We start from the raw sequence: 10573 nt of genomic DNA on the forward strand, positions 1-10573 counted from the left end.
CCCACTTACTACCATCGTGTCCCTGAGCAGGACACTTAACCCTGAGTGTCTCCAGGGGGGGACTGTCCCTGTAACTACTGATTGTAAGTCGCTCTGGATAAGGGCGTCTGGTAAATGCTGTAAATGTAAAATGAACATGCTAACATGCTAACGCGTTAAAATGGCCCATTTACTGCACATTCAGCCTCTGTTGTACGGTGTGTTTTCCCTTCAGCGGATGAAATTGAAGTTTTGGGAATCTGTGAATATGGATCATTTGGCTTGTTTGTGTGGTGGATTAATCGGTGGTGCTCGCATGCATGTAATGCCCAGAAGGCCTTGCTCTAGGCAGCTATTGAACCGCCACCTCCACACCACACCTCTCGCTGCCCATCCGCTGGGTCAGTTCAGGGCAGCGCCGTATCGAACCGCTCGGACCCGCCTCAGTTTAATGAAGAAAGAGCCAAAAAAGGGCCGCTAAACAGGCCTTAGCCTCCATGCTGTTAGGTTAAGATATGGAGTTGGCGGGTCTGTGGAGTGAGCAGATTTGACGGTTCAAAGCGAAGCGATATCCAATACACTCCCACCATACATCTCCACAGTGTTGCAGTTTAGCAGTGTGCATGTAGCTCGGCGCATTTAATTCCTGAACAAAATCCATACCTCCTGAAATGGAGCTGTGTTTTAGGCGATAAACAGGCCGATCAGGATTACGCGCACGCCTCGCCGCCAGTTGATGCCATCGGACTTGTTTTAATATGCCAAGAAAAGCTCCTAAAGCGCCACGCTTTTATTCTGTTTTATCTCTGACCGGGCCCTTCATATTCTTTTAAGTCTGGGGGTAAAAGAGAGCGGGCCTGCGTGGCCCTCGACCGAACCAGATGACTTTCTTTCTCGGACTTTGCTCATCATCACGCTCATCATCATCATCGCCCCCCCCGTCCTGGTCCAGCCACATGCCCACAGCATCTCTGCACTCGGCCTCATCTCATTGACTTCCTGGCAAAGCGTGGTCAGGGCCAAAATAATTTTGTCTCCGCTCAATAAAAGATGAAAGCTCTGTCATGGCCGCGTCCTGCCTGGCCTTCTCCCCCACGCTACCCTCCCGCTCTCCGAGGCCTTGTTAATGTTTCAGAACCGCACATAAGACACACCAGCCAGACGATTAATTTAAAAGATACCCAGAGGGCACCTGCAGGATTTTATTTTCCTGACTCCTCTCGCCTCTGTAGTGTTAACACCTCGCGCTCTTCTGAAAGCGCGAGGGGAGGGGGGCGTCGGCGAGAAAACGGTACAAAGCGTACCCTGCAGTTATAACGCAGAGATCTTTTTAGCAGGAGGGGGGGCGGCCCTTTTGATGTGTGCAATATGTTGAAGCAAAATGGGTTAAATGCTTTTAATGCAACAGTTTTTAACTTGCAGGGGGGGGGGGCAACCTGCATCAGAAACCCGCGGTTGGTGCTAGGCTACGTTCTGCTGCTAATGTGGCAGGACTATTTCCTTTCTTTTATTTACCTGTGCTGCTTTGTGGCCCCGTGGCCATGTTTAATGGTACGCAGTAGGTAGACTCAGAGGTCCGAGAATTGCCCCCCCCAGCTAATTAAGATTCAACTGAAAAACTTCCTGCTCTTCTCCGAGTGTTTGGATTTAACGAAATAAAAAAAAAAAAAGAAGAAGAAGAAGCGCAGGGACGTGACCATTAAAAATTCTCGCTGTGATGCGCTTGCTGACTTGTGCAAAAGTGTCTTGACTAATCAATTTAGGATGCACAAGCTAACGGGCTGCAAAAAAACAGCTCTTTATGCATTAAGCGCCTGACGGGGGCTGTCGATACCCCCAAAAAAGTCTAACGATTTCTTATCAGTGCTTGAATGAACCGTAAAAACCACCTTTTGAGGTATTGACATTTACACGGCTATGAGCAGCAGCACTCCGGCGCTCATATAAAAGCTGATGGCTGGTTATTAAAAAAAAAAAAAAAAAAAGGGGGGGGGGGGGGTCAGGGGGTGTGAGTGCTGAGCTATGAAAACGGCGGCTGTGTGCATTCATTCCGGATAAATAGTTAACGCCTGACTTGATAAATAATGGATGAACGCTCATTAATAATTTGATCAAAAATATCCCAAAGCAGTCCCCCCCCCCCTTCATTGTACAAGTTTGTCAGACGTGCCCTCATTTATTTTCAAATAGCCCAGCATGTCTGTGTTTTGTAAATTTGTATACTGGCCTTTGCATTTACTTATTTTACAGACACAATTTAAATATTTCATGTTGCAAATGACATTCGTTTCTTGTTTGCGAAGGCACTGCGGCGCGGGTGCTGGACCAGGGAGCCTAAACTGATGCTTATTAAACAGGGTTTCCGTTTATCGTGAGCTTATGAAAGTTTTAACAGGAAACGAGCATCTTCATGGACTAAAATGCTTTAAAAGCATATTATGAAGATCTACATAAGGCCGTGCGAAACAATATAAGCCTGTTACATAGCAACTCTGCATAAATACATTTTATAAGAAACAAATTGCTTAAAACGGACACAATCCTGCCTTACACATTGAGGGGTGACAACTGTATGGGTGTAAGTGACATTTTAAAGTGAAGTGATTGACATATGTGGTACACAGTGCACACAGTGAAATTTGTCCTCTGCATTTAACCCATCACCCTGAGTGAACAGTGGGCGGCCATGACAGGCGCCCGGGGAGCAGTGTGTGGGGACGGTGCTTTGCTCAGTGGCACCTCAGTGGCACCTTGGCGGATCGGGATTCGAACTGGCAACCTTCTGATTACGGGGCCGCTTCTTTAACCGCTAGGCCACCACTGCCCCCCTAGGCCACCACTGATAGCCCTTGACTGGCAAAAGGACACAAATAAGTCCTAAACGGTTATTAGACAAAAACCTAGTTGGCTGTAGACTGAACACACAGAAGCAATTGGCACCAAAAAGGGCTTGTGACTATTTTTGAAGTTTAAAAATATTTCAACATATTGTTAACCATGTGTCCTCTCATCCATGTGAGATTTGACAAAAATATTAGTTTTTGGGGGTTTTGCTTGCCTTCAAAGTTGGCAAAATGTTATTCACATTTGTTCTCACAAATTCGATATGTAGTACTGACATCAGCTCGAGGTCCACGAGGGTTTATTGCCTAGCAAGTGAGGAAGTGGCCCCGTAATCAGAAGGTTGCCAGTTCGAATCCATTGATATGAAAGGTACTTAATATGTCATATGCATGGAAAATGGAAAAGCCATAATGAGTATGGCACAGATAGTAATGCCTTCGTCAAAGACATAAATGCTGGTCATGTGGTGATTGCTATAATGAAATCTATCAACTATACTCTGATTTTCTCTAACGAAACACGATGCAATTTTTTCTGTTTCCTGCATCTCCCATTCAGTTGCAACGATTAGATTTCAGGATAATTCTGATGGGTGAGCAATGAAGTGGAGAAGAAAACGGAACAAACCAGAGCGTCTTCTATGCCTGGAATGGATGTCGAGTATTCTTTATTCTATTTAATATTTTCTTAGTCTATAAGGTAATAATAACATAATAATAAGATAATCTTGTTTAAATTTTAAATAGGTTTGTTTTTGTCCGTTCTACTCGGGTTTCGGCTGCTCGCCGAGATTCAAAAGAAGATTTTTATTGACTAAAACTAGACTAAATTATTCATGGATAATTAAACTAAAATCAGTCTGGACATGAAGACCGGCTGCAGGGGCAGTGGTGGCCTAGCGGTTAAGGAAGCGGCCCCGTAATCAGAAGGTTGCCAGTTCGAATCCCGATCCGCCAAGGTGCCACTGAGCAAAGCACCGTCCCCACACACTGCTCCCCGGGCGCCTGTCATGGTGCCACTGCTCACTCAGGGTGATGGTTAAATGCAGAGGACACATTTCACTGTGTGCACCGTGTGCTGTGCTGCTGTGTATCACATATGACAATCACTTCACTTTCACTTTAAAAACAACTATAGGCACAGAAACAACAAGGCCGGCACCGCTGACACCATGTGCACCACGTGGTCCTCGCGGCCTTCACCGCCCTGTTTACCTGGCAGGAGACGGCCGCTGTCGGCTCCATGCGGAGGGTTACCTTGACCGGGGCTGTTTTCCTGTACACAGGCCTTGGGGCGTCTCCCTAACGAACCCATCGCCGAGGTTAAGAGCGAAAGGCGGTGGCCAGCGTGACGTTCGGGCCCATTACCGAGAGGCGAGCGGCAGGCGTCTGGGCGCCCCGGCCGAGCCCCGGGCGCCGCCGTCGCAGCGAAGCTGTGGGATGGAGGCTGAACTTTACGGTGAAGTGATCCCTCCTGACATTTGCCCAAACAGCGCTTAGCCAAAACGCCGGGAAGGCTGTCCGTGCAGAAATCTGCTCACCGCGGGCGCTGTTACTGGCAATCAGTCCACCGCCATGTCTTTAGTGACACGGAGGGCGAGTGAGCGGGAGGGAGGAGGAGGGAGAGAGGTGTGGAGAGAGAGAAAGAGAGAAAGAGAGGGGGGGTTATTGAAGACTTCTCAGGGAATTACTTATGCTCAGTCGCCTAAATGAGAAATCAAATATTCCAATATCTCCTGTCTGATGGCGGAACGGCGGGTGCAGAACGGCACCGTGTGTTGAGCAGGTCACATGGTGCAGTCTTCTTCAGATCTCCATCGCTCGCTTCGATCTAAACTCAGTTTATGAAACGAACAGCCCCCCCCTGTGCTATTTACGAAGTTTCACTACTTCTCTCAACTAAACATTTCAATTCAAAGAGCTTCTCGTGCAAGAAATACATTTGCGGTGAGCCACGTATGTGTATCCGTACGGCGTTGCGTTTGTGCTGATAAACTTGGGTGCAGTGGCGGCCTAGCGGGAAGTGGCCCCATAATCAGAAGCTTGACGGTTCGAATCCCCAGCCGGCAAGGTGCCGTCCCCACGCGCTGCTCCCCGAGCGCCTGTCATGGCTGCCCACTTCTCACCAAGGGTGGCGGTTAAATACAGAGGACACATTTCACCGTGTCACCGTGTGCTGTGCGGCACTTTCATGTTAAACTTGTGAGCAGGACACTTAACCCTGAGTGTGTCCAGGGGGGGACTGTCCCTGTAACTTCTGATTGTAAGTCGCTCTATATAAGGGCGTCTGGTAAATGCTGTAAATGTAAATGTAGTTTATCCTCCTCACCACCAGGAGTCAGTGTCGTGGCCACAAACCAAATAAACGAATGAATACCTGTATCTTAAACTCTTCATCTGTCGAGTGCAGATGTCGCATTGCATCCAACTGTACGTACGTACGTAGTTAACAGCAGGTATTTTGCTGTCCAGTGTTGGTAGTGGGCGTGGTCACTTTGTGTATTAGGAGTGTAGAGGAAGAACGGAAGAAAACGGTGGAGAAGAGGAGGAGACGGACGCTGTGCTACACCTGGGAGTGTCACGTATTGACAGGAGGGGGTTTTAAATCATCCAGAATGAGGAAGTGGGGGGGGGGGGGGTGAGAGCTGTCAGTCATGCAGACAGGCCCCACCCCCTTTTAAGGTTTGTTTATAGAAACATCATTAACATTTTACAATTACAATTACGGCATTTACCACACGTCCTTATCCAGAGCGACTTACAATCAGTAGTTACAGGGACAGTCCCCCCTGGAGACACTCAGGGTTAAGTGTCCTGCTCAGGGACACGATGGTAGTAAGTGGGGTTTGAACCTGGGTCTTCTGGTTCATAGTTGAGTGTGTTACCTGCTAGGCTACTAGCACCATATCATTAAAGTTCTTTTTATACGTCAGAAATAATTGCACAGCAACAAAACAGAAACTTCTTGTTTGTCCCTGTTTATGTCTCCTGAAGGACTAGAACGTGGGAAGGGAACATTCTGCGTTTATTATGCACCGCGCCTTTCATACTTCGCAGGGAACGTCGAGGAGAACTTCTCCTGCTTCCTCCCGTAGTCGGGGTCACTTCCGATCCCCCTGTGGGTTTGCCGCGGAAACGCACCTTCAGAGTGCGGTTCACACCTGACTCCGTGGTTTTCGGGTTTCGGCTGCTCGGCGAGATTCATAATTATCCCGGCAACAGCCGGCGCTTCAGCTGAACCAGCACGCGGACAAGTTTAGGCCGCAGCTGCGCAAAGACCCACAGTGGGCGTCAGTGGCGGCGCCCGTGATTTAGGGGAACGTTTCCGATGTTTAAAAGCCATTTAAAGCGGCAGCGACGGAGAGGCGGAGGCGGGGACGCCGTAAAAAAAACCAAAAAAAAAACCAACCGTTTCCCTTCCGCGCCGCGCACACGCCCGACATACGAGCCGTGTTGACAGACATTTCAAGGGTAATCATTCGCCTCAGTTCGGCTTTTCAGAACACGTTCGTAGCTGCAGGAATTTTGTTCGCCGCGCCTGATCGAATGTGTTGGAGCGATGAGGATAAAGGGGAAAAAAAAACAAAAAACACCCTCTCTCTCTCTCTCTCTCTCTCTCTCTCTGTTTTTCTGGAAAGTTCTCCGGCGGGCTGACAGGAGTCCCGGTGCAGAACGCCGCCACGTCTCTGTCGCGTTTGGTGGATAATTTCCTTCTTTCCGGGCCTTTTTGCGGAGAGAGACGGAACTGAAAGCGCCGGGTGAAGCGTCAAGTATTTTAAGCGCTGCGGCTCCTGCGGTGGCCACGGCAAATTAGGGAATTAATTAATTGCGCCACAAAGAACACTTTCGCCGCGACGCGTATTGATTAATGGGCCCGCCGGCGTTCCCTCGCGGGGATATTAATTAATTTCTGGCCGTACACGCAAGTGCAGGCGTTAGAGGGCGTGTGGGAAGACCTTGACTTAGCAAAAATCCACCAAAAGGGCCGAGCCGCGGCACACAGGGAGAATCGTGTGCCGAGAATCGGATCACGTGACTGCCCTGCCCCTGACTTCCACCACGTCTTGTGCCGATGAGCCAGTTAGCCGCCTCAAGCCCGTTAATGCGGCAGCCAAGGGCCAGCGCTGGACTTTCACCGAGCAGGAGGGGGTATGCGCCGCCCTCGGTTTTGGTTACAAACATGTTATAAACGTGTTATGACATTTACGTAGAGTTTAAAAAGAGGGTCCGAGCTGCTTAAAGTTGCACTTTCAGGCCCCCAGCCCTGCCGAAGGTGGGGAGGAGCAACAGGGGACCGTTTCCTTGGCGGGTAAGGACGCCGGGGAGAGGGACCGGAGACACGGTACCTGTGCTCTTCAGCATGGAGCACTCTCGCCTGCCCCAGGGCTTCTGCCTCCTCCGGATCACCTAGAAACAGAGGGGGAATCTAAAGAAACGATCGGGCCAGGAAACCGACGCCTGGATGAATCCAGTGAACGTCCCTGCGCTTGCAATTCCACTGTTTGTCCTGCAGGTGGCTCGGATATAAAATGTCCGGAACGTTCTCTTGCAGTTAAACAACAATTTGACATCTACGCATAACTAAACACTATAATCTTGCATTGTGAATAACCAGCACTTTATTTGTTTATACATGTTTTGTATTTCAAAAGCAGCTGATCATGTATGTTTTTAAATAAATTTTGCTCTATAGTCTGGGAAATTATTATAATCTTATTTTTTTACTATCTATCTCATTGTCTTTACTATCTAGCTCATTGTCTTTTAACCTATTATACGTACATACTTTAGCCTGATATTCTATAATATGTCTTATATATCTTATATTATACCACCTCTATAGTCTAGGAAATTATTATAATCTTATTTTTTTACTATCTAGCTCCAAACAAAAGCTCATTGTCTTTTAACCTATTATACATACATCCTTTAGCCTGATATTCTATAATATGTCTTATATATCTTATATTATACCACCTCTATAGTCTGTCGAATTATTATAATCTTATTTTTTTACTATTTTACTCGAAACAAATGTTCATTGTCTTTTAACCTATTATCCATATACAATATACTTTAGCCTGATATCCTATAATATGTCTTATATATCTTATCTGCATCACTGAAAACAAATGCTTTTAATTATAGATAGGTGGATAGATTTATTTTCCTGCCTGACTATATATATATAATATTTCTATATTAGTTTATTGCAGTATCACTGATTCATATTTGTGCCTTACAATACAAAGGGTCCGTTGACAAATATTGATTAGGCGGAATGTGGCCCTCGCCGGCGCTCGTGGCGTGCGCTTGTTTGTGCGGGCGTGTAACCCGCCGCCCGGGACTCCGCAGGAGTGCTACCTGCACGGAAACAGCTGCAGCCGCGCCGCCAGCCTGCCTGCCTCAAATAAGCCGCTGCTTTAGCCGGGGCCCCGTGTGCCGCGGCACATCATTATTTTGAGGGAGAAAAAGCCGCCTTGACAGATGAACCGGGGCCGCGGAGGGAGGGTGCTGATGCTGCACATAACAAGCCCTCAGAAGAGTGCAACACACACTCATTACCGAGGTAACCTGTATCAAAACAGACTTCCAGGAAGGATCTCGCCGCTTTGGCGCAGGCGGGGAGGGAGGGCGGGCGGGCGGGAAGGCCGATGATTCCATTTGATGGAGCGCTGCGAGCCGGGCCTGTGGACGGCGGCGGGTTTCCGGGGCTTATCCCGGGATTCGCTGATGGACTAAGTAGCCCGATCAGAATCGCCCCCCCCCCGCCCCCCCGGACCGGGAATAGGGGGCTGCGGTCGGGAGCAATTTAATGGGCGAGGTATATTTAGGCCCTTTATTACCGGCCGGCCTCGGCTGGAGACTGATCATGTTAAGGTGCAGGCCTCAAAGCCGCCGCCGAGAGTTTTTCTCTCCCTGCACCTGTCCGCCTGCGCCAAAAACACCGGCCGAGTTCAGGCGGAAATTCCGGAACAGTCACTGCCAATTAAAACGGACACGTCTTGTTCTTCAACCGTCAGGTCATGTCTTTGTTCCATGTTGTCGCATTAATAAAATAATACTGGCTGAATAACGAAGAGGGGCGGATAATTAAGGGAAATTACGAATATTCATAGTAACAGCTCCCAACGTTAGAACCGCAACGTCGACGAACGCGAACGTTCAGTTTTCCGCGCACCTATTTTCCTTTTCGTGGGGACAAAAACGGTAATTATCTGAACGTGCTGCGTGCCCATGTCCCCCAGATCAGCTGTGACAGGATTGTGAAGGTTTAACTTTACAAAAAAAATGAAAACTCCGGGATTCGTAATGAGGCTACAACTCCGGCTCCATCAATCCCGAACCGGGAAATGACCTGAAATTGTCGAGGACGAGCAGGTTTGTTTGTCATTACTGTTTAATTGCGATAAGTGACAGCTTGTGGCAGCATATGTTCGCATTATCTCGTCCCGCTGGTCGACTTGTTCGTCTGCCGGGCGACGGATGTGCCGAAAATATGAAAAGTGCATCATCGCGGCGGGCCGGGACGGCGAGTCGCGGCGAGCGTTAATTGGCAATGTGGGTCAGCGGTGACGAATGGCCACCCGCGGCCCCCTGATCCTCATCCAATGCGACTGCGGTTTAGCCTTGCGCTCGCTCCGCCCCTCCGGACCCCACCGTTCCGCGCCGGTTCAGGTTCGGCACCCCCTCCTTCCGTCTGCCGAGGCGTGAAAGGCCACCGCCTGTCCGGCCCGCGTTCCGAGACGCGCGTCAGAAACCAAACAGGAGAAGTTTCCTCGTCTTTAATCACGTTAACGGCTCCACGCGACGTCGGAAAGAAAAATCACCGTATCGAGGCCTCGGCTTTGATTTTGCCGTCAAGAGACGGGACGTGGGGGGGCCGCCGGTATCAATCAATGCGCCCCCCCACCCCCTCCTTTCATTTGTAGAACAAGCGGCGAATAATCTGGCACTCGATGCGGCGGCGGGGGGGGGGGGGAGGGGTCGAATCAAAGCGCATAAATAATGAACTCTAATTAGCGCCGTGCGGGAGAGGCGCGAACTCTCGTCTTCCCGGAAGTCGGCCTGCCGTTCAGGCCAGCCGCTGAGAGAGAGAGAGAGACGGCAGACTACCGAGACAGGAAGTGGAACCGCGTGTCACCCGTCGGCCCCCTTCGTTAAACCGGTGCGGGGTGCGCCGGGCAGGAGTTGTGCCGTAATCAACATGCCGAAGAAGGGGGTGGTTGTGATTACCAGCCTTGCACACCGACACCCAGCTCCCAGAAACGGGAAAACAATGCGGCAAAAAAAACAAAAAAAAAACAACGAACCCCGGAAAAGCCGCGAAGCGGCGCGGCCCTCCTGCAGCTACCGAAAGTGCCACGTTTCACCGTGTTGCATCATCGCGCATTATCTAACGAGCACAAATGTCACTGTGCCGACAAACATATCTGGGACCTGGGGGGGGGGGGTGAATTAGTCCCTCGCTTCGCACCGTACGGAAAAAAATAAACAAGGCCCACGCCGCGAACTCCGTAGCCGAGCCGCTTTTTTTAACGAGCGCCGCGTGTTTATTCGCCGGCTCTCCGGACACTCGTACGTCTCCCGGCCACAATTAATTTGTCTTGTGCAAAGAGAGGAGCCTGATGAGGCCTAATGGCTCCGGCGCGTTGCGCTGATGAATCGGCCGAGTCACGCCTGCGCCGCGTGATTTATCTCCCCGACCTTTCGTATGCAAAGCGAACGCGTTCCGCACAACCGCGGCATGA

Source organism: Denticeps clupeoides, chromosome 19 (genome assembly GCF_900700375.1).
Source record: "Denticeps clupeoides chromosome 19, fDenClu1.1, whole genome shotgun sequence".
In the NCBI taxonomy this organism is placed as follows: domain Eukaryota; kingdom Metazoa; phylum Chordata; class Actinopteri; order Clupeiformes; family Denticipitidae; genus Denticeps; species Denticeps clupeoides.